The sequence below is a fragment of the Acomys minous genome, assembly GCF_964271855.1.
Source record: "Acomys minous genome assembly, chromosome: 20".
Classification (NCBI taxonomy): Eukaryota; Metazoa; Chordata; class Mammalia; order Rodentia; family Muridae; genus Acomys; species Acomys minous.
In genome coordinates, this window is record NC_140502.1 from 1,084,093 (window position 1) to 1,094,800 (window position 10,708).

Sequence of the window (10,708 nt, forward strand, 5' to 3'; positions counted from 1 at the left end):
TTTTGTTAGCGAAGCTTACCTCTGCATTTCCTGTTTTCTTCTATAATTTCTCTTCTTCCCAGCTTTCTTCTGTCTGTGCTTTTATCATTTTTCCCATTTTTATCTTCAGGTCTAGAACCGTTTTAGTGATTTTCTTCATCTGACTGTTCACATTTTTCTGAATTTCTTCTGGTGATTTTTTCATTTCCACTCTTTAGGCTTCTGTCAGGGCCTTTCTAAGGTTGTCAACCTATTTGTCCACATCTTCCTGTATTTGTTTAGGGATTTTGTTTGTTTCCTTCATTATCATCTTCATTACTATGGGTTTCATGTCATTTATTGTGCTTCAGTTGTGTTTGCTTTCCCAGGGTTTAGTTATTTGGTATAATTGAGTTCCGGAGATGTCATATTGTTTTTGGTTTTGTTGTTTGTGTTTTTATGCTGGCCTTTAGCTGTCTTTGTGATTCTGATGTTGGGATGTAGTTTTGGTGTCCTTCACTGGTCATTGAGAGTAGTTCGTTGGTGAGTGTCTATAGTGCTATACTCCTCACCTATGGGGATTAGGGTATCCTTTAGTGGATCATGCAGGTGACTTGGTTTCAGCTCCAAGGGACTTTGCCTCACACCCTGGGCCCCCTACTGGGCCAACAGAGGCTGGTGATGGTGCTCTGCAGCCCAAGGTTCAGTCTGAGATAATGAAGGTAATATCTGCCTTTGGCTGGGTTTTAGAGATCCCCTACATGGCCACAGGGGCCCCGGGATCTTGGATTAGTATGCCAGAGAGTGCAGAGCTGCTATCTGTCTTAGGCTTTTGCCCATTCTTTCTCAGACCTGCCTCTTCTTGCTCTAGCCCTAGCCATGGGACCTAGGTTCAGTCTGCCAGAGAGTGTGAAAGCTGTCCACTGGCCTGAACTTCTTCCTGCCCATTCTTGCTCCTGCCACAGGACCTAGATTCAGTTCAACAGAGAGAGAGTTGGAGCCATGCCCTATCCGAGAATCTGTCTGAAGCCATGTGGGCCACTAGATGGGCCCTGTGTTCCTCTTTGAACTGGCAGGGTTATCCGAATTCAGGTCTATGCCATACACACACTGTGCTCCCCCCTGGGCTACCCAATACTAAGGATAGTAGTCTGCAACCCATAGTTGAGACAGAGAGAGTACAGGTACTACCCATGTCTCAGTGCTGGCCTTTAAAGACCCAGCCTACAGACACAGGACTGCAGGTGTGTGGCCTTGGTCTTATCCACACATTCTACTGGATTCTCCTTTGAGCCAGAAGATCTAAATGCTGGTGTTCCATCACCCACAGTTGAGTCTCAGATACACAGTCCAAGATATAGAGCACAGCTACAGCTGACAGTCTGGTATGCAGCCAGGCTATGGAGACTGAGCACCCATCCTCCCTGGACCAGTTGGATGGCCCAAGGCCAGACCCACCTGTCCTCTGCACCATGCCCATATCTCCCACCTAGGGCTCTCCAGGTCTTGTGGTCTCTAGCTCCCATCCTGTCTCTAGGCTCCATCCTGCTGTTCAGACACAGTGCATAGTTGGCACTGCCATTTTTGATCTCCCCAAGAGATAATATATTTAATGAAACTTTTACAATTCTAAAAATGTATTACAAATAGCAAATGAATATGTAGATATGAAAGCCCTCTTCAGTTTCTTACAGTCTATACCTGGAAAAAACACACTTACAATTACATAGGATTTACATGGCTGGCTTTTCCCAGTAAGATAAAGATAGAGAGTTTTATAGGAAGTTTTAAAATGTTACCAAGACAGAAATAAAACAAAAAGAAATTTATGACTAGGGAAACATTGTTTTTTCTATTAAAGATTAATTACCACATTTGGTCTATGCAATACATTGTCAAAATATATTTTTATAGACAACAGGCTTCATTGAGGGCACACATTCTTTACGGCCCAAATACAGTTTTAATGCTTTTTACTATATATTTTACATAAGAATAATAGAATATGTGCATGTTTTTAAAGGAAATTCTTTTCTTTCTGCAGTGAAATTTCTTCATACTCTAAATACAGCTGCATAAGCATATTTATCTTGATATCATAACTACAAAATATCATGTCTGTAAGGAGAGCATCATCTTCCATTACACTATTTTATAAGAATATTTTTGATGACTGCGTTTTGGCATAACTAGTATGGTAGAAAATGAATATTTTGATAGAATGTTAGAATACATAACATGTATTTTTATGAATTATTTAAATTCTGATATTTTATGTTGAATTATAAAATTACATGAATTTTCGCTAATGAAAAATCTATCAGTATTTTTCTTTTTCTTATTTCATGTCATGTGTCCCCACAAACCATTATTGAAAAGTATGTAAATTATATTTAAGCAAACTCCTTTAAGAATAACTCAGATTCAGCACTAACAAAAGACCATGCAGGGACTGGACCTAGGTCCTCTATATAGATGTAACCAATGGGTTAATCAGCTCCATGTGGGCCCTGTAGTAAGGAGAGCAGGGGATTGCTCTGACATGGACTCTGTTGCCTGTTTCTTATCACTTCCTTCTGTCAGCATTACCTTGCCAGGCCACAGAGAAAGAGCACAATATCAGTTTTGATGCATCTTGATGAGCTGGCATCAGTAGGAGGGTTCCCATTTTTTGAGGAATAGGGGGGGAGAAGGAAGGGATGGTGGGACTGGGAGGAGAGAAAGGAGGGGGCCATGACTATGGAGGTAAACTGAATAAATAATTTTAAAGGATAATTCAGAACCACAAGGATTTGATTTTCCTAAAAATCAGAAGATTAAGTAAGTATCAAAGTATATAGTACATTACTTTCATGAATTGAAAAACTGCATAGTATATTACATTTCTTCTGCAACTGACTAGAAATTATATGATGCAGGAAATACTAAGAAACCTACCCACCAGATTGTTTCCATGTTCTCCATATTTCCTTAGTAACAAATCTGTGTTGTATCTTCTGTTACTGTTGATACTTCTTAGAATACCTTTACTAAATAACTCTCAAAATTATATTTTCTGATAATGGTGCGTTTTACTACTTTTATCTTGACCTAATCCTGCTGACTTCTTAAAGTTTCATAGTATCAGATTTGTCAGTAATACTTATATATGTTGATTAAAATGAAGGTACCATTTAAATATATTATTCATTATAACATCTGTATCTAGCCATGGGGTGACAGTTGATAATTTACCATATGCACAGATGTACAACAGTGAAAATACAACATATAATATTCATCCTCATTTTACATTATTAATCATATATTAATTGTACATTTTATGACATACCATGTATTCTCATGAACAAATGTGGTCGATCATGCTTGAAATTGTAGCACTTAAGAGGCAGAAGCAGATGAATCTCTGTGAATTCAGACTTACACTGGTTTACATAGAAAGGTCCCAGTGAGCCAGGACTATATAGTGAGATAAACTACATTATTGAAATTATCTAGACTTCCTGTATACCCTTAAGTTTCAGATTAATTTCATAAGTAAAGTAAGCAAAATAGCAAATTTTGTAAATACTTTGTAAAAGGTCATATGAAATATTGTTTGAGGAGTTTAGTCAAACTTTATTTTAACTTTCCCATGGTATGTTATTTCCTGGTTATTAGGAGGAAATGCAGACTCTAAGCCTGTATGCTACTCCAAATGAAGCTGAGAACCACTGCCTGAAGTTGTTTTGCATGGCTAGGATCATACTGTATAGAGAATAAAGGAGTCCTAAGTTACATCTTCTGCTTTCTCGGCATGTGAAAGCTACAAATACCCTTGTACCAGATGCTTAAAGTACATGAATCTACAATATGTTCAAATACAACTATCACTGACTCTCCTCAAACTATTCAAGAAAAATAGAAAGTAAAAAAAGATTTCCAAATTTCTTTTAGGAAGGCTTAGCATAGAAGATAAGTTGTGTGGGCTGCATGAGGCAAAACCAACGAGATGCAGCTGATCAAGGTAACTGTAGCACAGGAGATTGTGAGTGAATCTCAGATTAAGAACACTGAGCTGCTGGGTCACATACTGTTGGGAACACTGCTGTACTTTGTTTAGATTTTGGCTATTTCCTGGTTTTTCTTTCTTGCAACAAGAAGTAAGTTACTCATGTTACATTTTACAGTGTTCCTTTGATTTAAAATCCCAGATCTTTCTATTTTACCAATAAAGACTGAGGAGCCAGATGTGAAAAACATGCTAGCTCAGAGAGGCAGAGAACGTACCTAGCTGAATTTCCTACTGATCTCATGTCATGTTGGAAAAGGCCCAGAGGCTCAGTAGCTCAGCTGAAAGCCCAAGAGAAAACACCAAAACACCCAAGGCCAAAGGCTTGTTAGATCAATGCCCAAAAACCTAAAGGCCAAGGAAGTAAGGAGCTCAAGAGCTAGAGAGCTAAGAGCCAAATAGCTAAAGAGCTAGAGCTAAAATCCCAAGAGTAAAGCCTGAGAGCCAAGAGCACCAAAGAACCGCTTCTACTTCTGCATGCTGTCTTATATATCCTTCAACTCAAAGTTCCTCCTTCTCTTTAATCCCTGCCATCTCATTTCTTGCTCTGCCTCTTGACCTAGGGTTAACTTTATTAAATCCTGTGTACAGATAGCTGTTGGATTAGAGGTGTGTATAAGGCTGGCTGAATCGTACCTTAATCACCTGTTTGCAATAAACAGAAAGTTCTTTGATTAAGGGTGTGTTATGGCTCAACAAGAAACAGGAATTTACAGTTCAATCTCAGAGATGACAATGGGACCAATGGCAGATTTATACAGTTCAAAATCTCATGGATCATATTGATATCAAATATCCTGCAATATTACAGACTCTAAAGTTACAAGACTCTGGATTATTAGAAATTCTTCAGATATTTATAAAAGACTGAACTTTTTGGTTGTTTTAAATTTTAAAGAATGTGATTTACTTTAGTTAATTGTCTAATTACATGTTATTAATATCGACATGAAATTTTAGTAGTGTACAAGAAAGAAAATGACATTTTTTAATAGTGGTATATTTTGTGTCAACTTGAAAAATAAAAGTAAAATTGTGCTAGCTGTTTTTTTACCAATGGACACAAACCTAGACATATTTGAGAAGAGAAGATATGGATTGAGAAATTTCTTCCATCATATTGACCTATAGACCAGTATATGCAGAAATCTTTTGAAGACAAATCCATGTGGGAGGGCCCAATTCAGATCACTTGGCTACTGTTCCACACACAGCTGATTTGTCCTGGGTTGTATAATAACTCAAACAGAGAAAGCACTGAGAAGCTAGCCAATAAACATTTTACTGCCATGTTCTCTGCTTCTGTTCCTCTCACCAGGTTCCTGCCATGGGTTCTTTTCTTGTCTTGTCTTGTTTGTTTGCTTCTTTTTGGTTTGATGATGGACTGTAACCTGGAGTGCAAATAAACATTTTCCTCACCAAGTTGCATTTTTGTCAGTTTGAAAAAAAGGAAACAAAGACAAATATCATTGGAGTAAATAACTTCTATGTGTTTAGATTTACATCTTATTCAACAAGATGAAACTCATACCTGACTCCAATATTAGGGCAAGAACCTATGCCTGAGTCTCTGATTATTTCTTTTTTCTCTGTTCCTCAACCTCTCCTCAACAACTGGTTCCTCTAGGCAGTTGTTCAATTAATGATTAGTTTCCATTATCCATCATTCACTGCCTCCCCAATTCTCCCTACCACAGATCTACATCTCTTCTCTGTTTGCCTTTCCCAGAGCTAGTCTGCAGGAGCAGGAAGGGATTTCTTCTGTTTTCATTAAGTTGTAGGCTCTTTATTGTTTAAATCCAATTTTAATGGATGGTGATCTGATAAAATACAAGGAGTTATGTCAGTTCCCATGAGGCTATCTTTTTGATTGACTACATTTTCAATTCTGGAGAAGCTTCTGTGAGGGGCTGAGAAGAAGATACATTCTTTTTTATTTTGAAGAACAGCTCTGTAGATATCTGTTGCATTCATTTGACTCATGATATCTGTTTTTTTTATTTCTCTTTAGTTTCTGTCTCAATATCCTGTCTTGTGGTGAGAATAGGGTGTTGATGTCTCCCACTATTAATGTGTGGAAAGTCAGAAAGTAAGATTTAAGTTTTGGAATGTTTCTTTTAAAAGTGTTGGTGCCCTTGTACTTATGGCAATGATCTTGATAATATGAGTTGTCCTCTTTTTGGTTTGTTGTTGTTGTTGTCATTGTTGTTCTTGAGTATGAAGTGGCCTATACCATTTTTTTATTTATTTTGGTTGAAATTCTATTTTAGTAGATATTACGTTAATACTTCTGCTTGATACTTGGGTACATTTGCTTGGAATACCTTTTTTCAAGCCCTTTACTCTTAGATAATGTCTATCTTTGTTGCTGAGGTGTGTTTCTTACATGAAGCATCCTGTTTAAGCATCCCTTTTCTTGGCTTGTGTCATTTCTTTAACTCCTCGAACTTCAACCTTTGCCTTTATTCTTCATAAAATTGTTTCATCTTACAACAAAATACATACATATACATGAAGAATATTTCAAACAAGTAAGCTTTTGAAATTCACACTGAAGAAAAACAAATATGATTTAAAAAACAAGTCTGGCATAAGGCATATAAAACACTGAAAAGGGCAGGGTCTCACTGTGATGGCAATCTGTGGCTGTAGAATCAACTTGATTTGAGAAAAAGCTATTGAAATCTGCATTTGAGATTGCCATTCTCCTATGCAGATTTGTGTAGTGAATTCATATAGGAAGTTGAACCTTAACCCCCGTTAGAAACAACCATTTTTCTGGAGCCTGCTGGCATGTTAACATTTGGCCTCTGTGTCTCCTGCAGATCATGTTCCCCATCTAGCAATAGATTCTGCATGGTACTGTTTAAGTAGAGCCATCATCTGAAGTAAAGCACACCCCATGTCGTTTTATTGAGAATTGTGTTTATCGAGGTTGAGAGATATGAATGACTAATGATTATTAGTTCCTGTTATTTTCATTTCGGTAGAGGTTCTCTCTCTCTCTCTCTCTCTCTCTCTCTCTCTCTCTCTCTCTCTCTCTCTCTCTCTCTGTGTGTGTGTGTGTGTGTGTGTGTGTGTGTGTGTGTCTGTGTGTCTGTGTGTCTGTGTGTCTCTGTGTGTGTGTGTGTGATTATGCCTCCTCCTTCTGCTTTTGCTGCAGTGGACTGATTTTTATCCTGTGTTTTCTCTGGTTAATTAAGCTTCTTGTCTTGGAGTTATTCTTCTAGTATCTTTTTTAGGGTTAGGTGTTTGCACAAGTATTGCTTAACTTTGGTTTTGACAGGGAATATCTTGTTATCACCATTGACAATCTGCCTCTGTAGGTTACTTGGCCATTTTCCTTAGCAGCTTTCATTATTCTTTCTTTGTTCTGTACATTTAGTATTTTTAATTATAATGTGGCAGTAGGACTTCCTTTTCTGGTCTAATCAATTTGGTGTTTTGTAGGCTTCTTGTATGTTTATAGGCTTCTCTTTCTTTAGATTGGGGGCATTTTCTTCTTTGATTTTGTTGAAACAATTTTCTGTTCCATGCAGCTGGGAATGTTCTCTTTCTTTTATTTCTATTATTCTTAAATTTTGTCTTTTCATAGCATCCCTAATTTCTTGGATGATTTGTGTCAGGTGCCTTTTTGATTTAACATTTTCTTTGACAGATTTATCAGTTCCTTAAACTGTATCTTTTGCACTTAAGAGTCTCTCCTCCATGTCTTGTATTCTGTTCATGATGCATACATTTGTCATTTGGATTCTTTTTCCTAAATTTTCATCTCCTGGATTCTTTCACTTTGTGTTTTCCTTTTTGTTTCTATTTACATTGTCAGGAATGAGCCATTTGGGTCATTTTTTCTCCTGTATGATTGTGTTTTCCTGTATTTCTTTAAGGGATTTTATTCTTTTCCTCTTTAAAGGTCTCTTTCATCTTCATAGGGATAGATTTAAGATAATTTTCCTATCTTTCTGTTGTGTAAGGATATCCAGGGCTTGTTTTACTAGGATTCCTTGGTTCTGATGGTGCAATTTTGACATAGGTATTGTTGATTGTGGTGTTCTGCTACCCAGTTAGCCACGTATTTCTCCCTGTTTTGCAGTGAGTGTTTCTGCAGCTTGCTGGGGTACTGGAAGGTGACTAGAGTCCTGAATCAGAGCCTGGGTACTCCTAGAATCTGGCATCACTATCTTTGGTAAGGTGGGAAGGTCCATGGGCTGGCGGGTAGAACTGTGTGTCTCTGGATGCATGGCTGCCTTCCTTGTGAAGGCAGGTAAAGCCATGATTCAGAGGCTGGATGATTCTGTGGCTCAGGTGCCATCTTCAGGATGGCAGATAGAACTCTCAGATGGATTCTTCAGAGAGGCATGTAGAGGCTTGGGCAGAAAACTGTATGAACCAGACTCCCTGGAGCCCACTTCAGGAGGAAAGTTAGAGTTTTGGTCCACAGAGTTTGTCTTCTATTTGCCTTTTAGAATGCTTTTTTTTATGTTCTCTTTTTTCCTGTGTTATGATAAATATTGACGAATATTGGGCTGATTATTAGTATATTTTTTATAATATATGCATGCATTACTTTCAAAATATTTAATTTATCAACCCATAGGCATTTCCCAAGACTAGGGTACCCAAAGGAATCATGACAGCCTAGGAGGTGGGGCTGATGTGTGAACAGGAAAAATGACCTAGCTGGGACTGGGCTTGGTGTAGGAACACACTGCTCTGAGGGTATGGAGTCTACCACAGCTTGAGTTGTGAGCTGAATCTGGAAACACAAACCAGATCGTCATAGAAAGAAACACAGAGTTTAAATAATAAAACACGTCTCCATAAAGTGAGAAAAATAGAGATATTAAAAGATAAAGTATATTACATATTAAAAAATGAGAAATGTTATAGAATTGGGGGTTGTACACTATATAATTTTTATAGTCACCATACCAAAAAGCATGTTGAATCATAGCTCAATTTTATATATCATTTTAAAGAAAATCAAAAGAAGTCAGAGTTAGAGAGAAAGGAGACTGAAAAACTAAATGCTAAAATGAAGATTGTAAAAACAGAGATTAGAATACTCCTTAAACCACAATTAAAAATCTTCAGGGAAACCAGGCTTGACACCCTGCCTTTAATTCCATCGCTCTGGAGGCAGAAGTACGTGAATTGTTCTGAGTTCAAATCCAGCTTGGTCTACAAAGAGAGTCTAGGACAGTCTAGGCTGTTAGGTAGAAACACCCTCCTGTCTCATCAAAATAAGGAGTTCCAGGGAAATCCAGTATATGGCCTACAGTGCCACCTTGTGACAAAAATTAAAGAGTGCTATCCCATTGAAACACTGGAGGTCAGTGATAAACCATCAGAATCAGAATATGTTATATTTTCAAAATCAATTAATAGATGAAAGTCAATATGATGAATTTTAAATATAGGTTCTCAAGTCTAATACATGCAGTAAACATTGAACCCCTGCTCAGATCTAGCCAATGGACAGGACATCCACAGTTGTATGGGGAGAGAGGACTGACACTGACATGCACACTGGTGCCCCATATTTGACCACTTCCCCTTGGTGGCACTCAGAAAAAGGATAAGCAGGCTACCAAAATGAGACTTGAAGACCTGTGGCTGTATGGTGTGGTAGGAGGTCCCCTTCAGTCACAGACCTAGGGGAGGGAATAGAGTACAAGTGGAAGGATGGGAAAATGGGAGGATACAAGTGAGGGGAAATAATTCCGATTTAATCTGAATAAATTAATTAAATAAAATTTAAGAATTTACAGGTTTTATTAATGTCACCTTAAAGCAATTGCCTACCATAGCTTAAGTGCTCCATTTTGCAGAGTTTCTAAAAAGAAAAGATGGGTACCATACCATGCAGTCTTATAGAGAACTTCAGGGGGCTTTTGTCTTGAGTTCTGAAAAGGGTGATTCTGAGATTGTACATTAATTAGAGGTAATTGCTTTACTTGCAAATGCATTTACAAATTGAATGTGATGATGCCTCAACATATGTATCCTATAGAATACAACAATTATTTAGACACTGTAACATAGAAAATGTTACAAATAGATCTTACAGTCATACATGACAAGCAATTATAGAAAAATATAATGGGACATTTAAATGAAATGGTCATAGAATAGAAGGGATAAATCAGATCTTCTAGAAACCCCTTTTAGATGGTTTGATGTCTTTTAAAATTTAGAAAACTGTGGACAAATGTTGACACATGATATGAAATATTGAGTAATCTTATAATCAATGTTGTTGTTATATATAACACCCAGTTAATACAGTCATGAAATAGTACCAGGAATGGTTGTAATAGTGAAAATTATTAGCCAAAATTATTCAAATTATACTACCCTCCATACAGATGATATTAGTCACATGATTATTTATTTTGTGTTGACTCAATACAAATGGCACACAGGTAGTTTTTTTCACTTCTTTTACAGTCACCTTATGTAATTAAATGAAAGTTCTTAGAGGACATTTGTGGGGCTTTTAAAAGCTCAGTAATTAAGTCCCTTGCCACTAGGCTGATGGTCTTTTATCCTCATGATCCAACTCCTAGATTATGTCCTTAAGAAGGTGACCAACTTTTGAAAGATGTATACTGATATCCAAGAACTACAACATAAAACATGTTGCAAAATAATTAAAGAAAATATAATGAAATCTCAACCCAGCGCCGAAATGGCAGC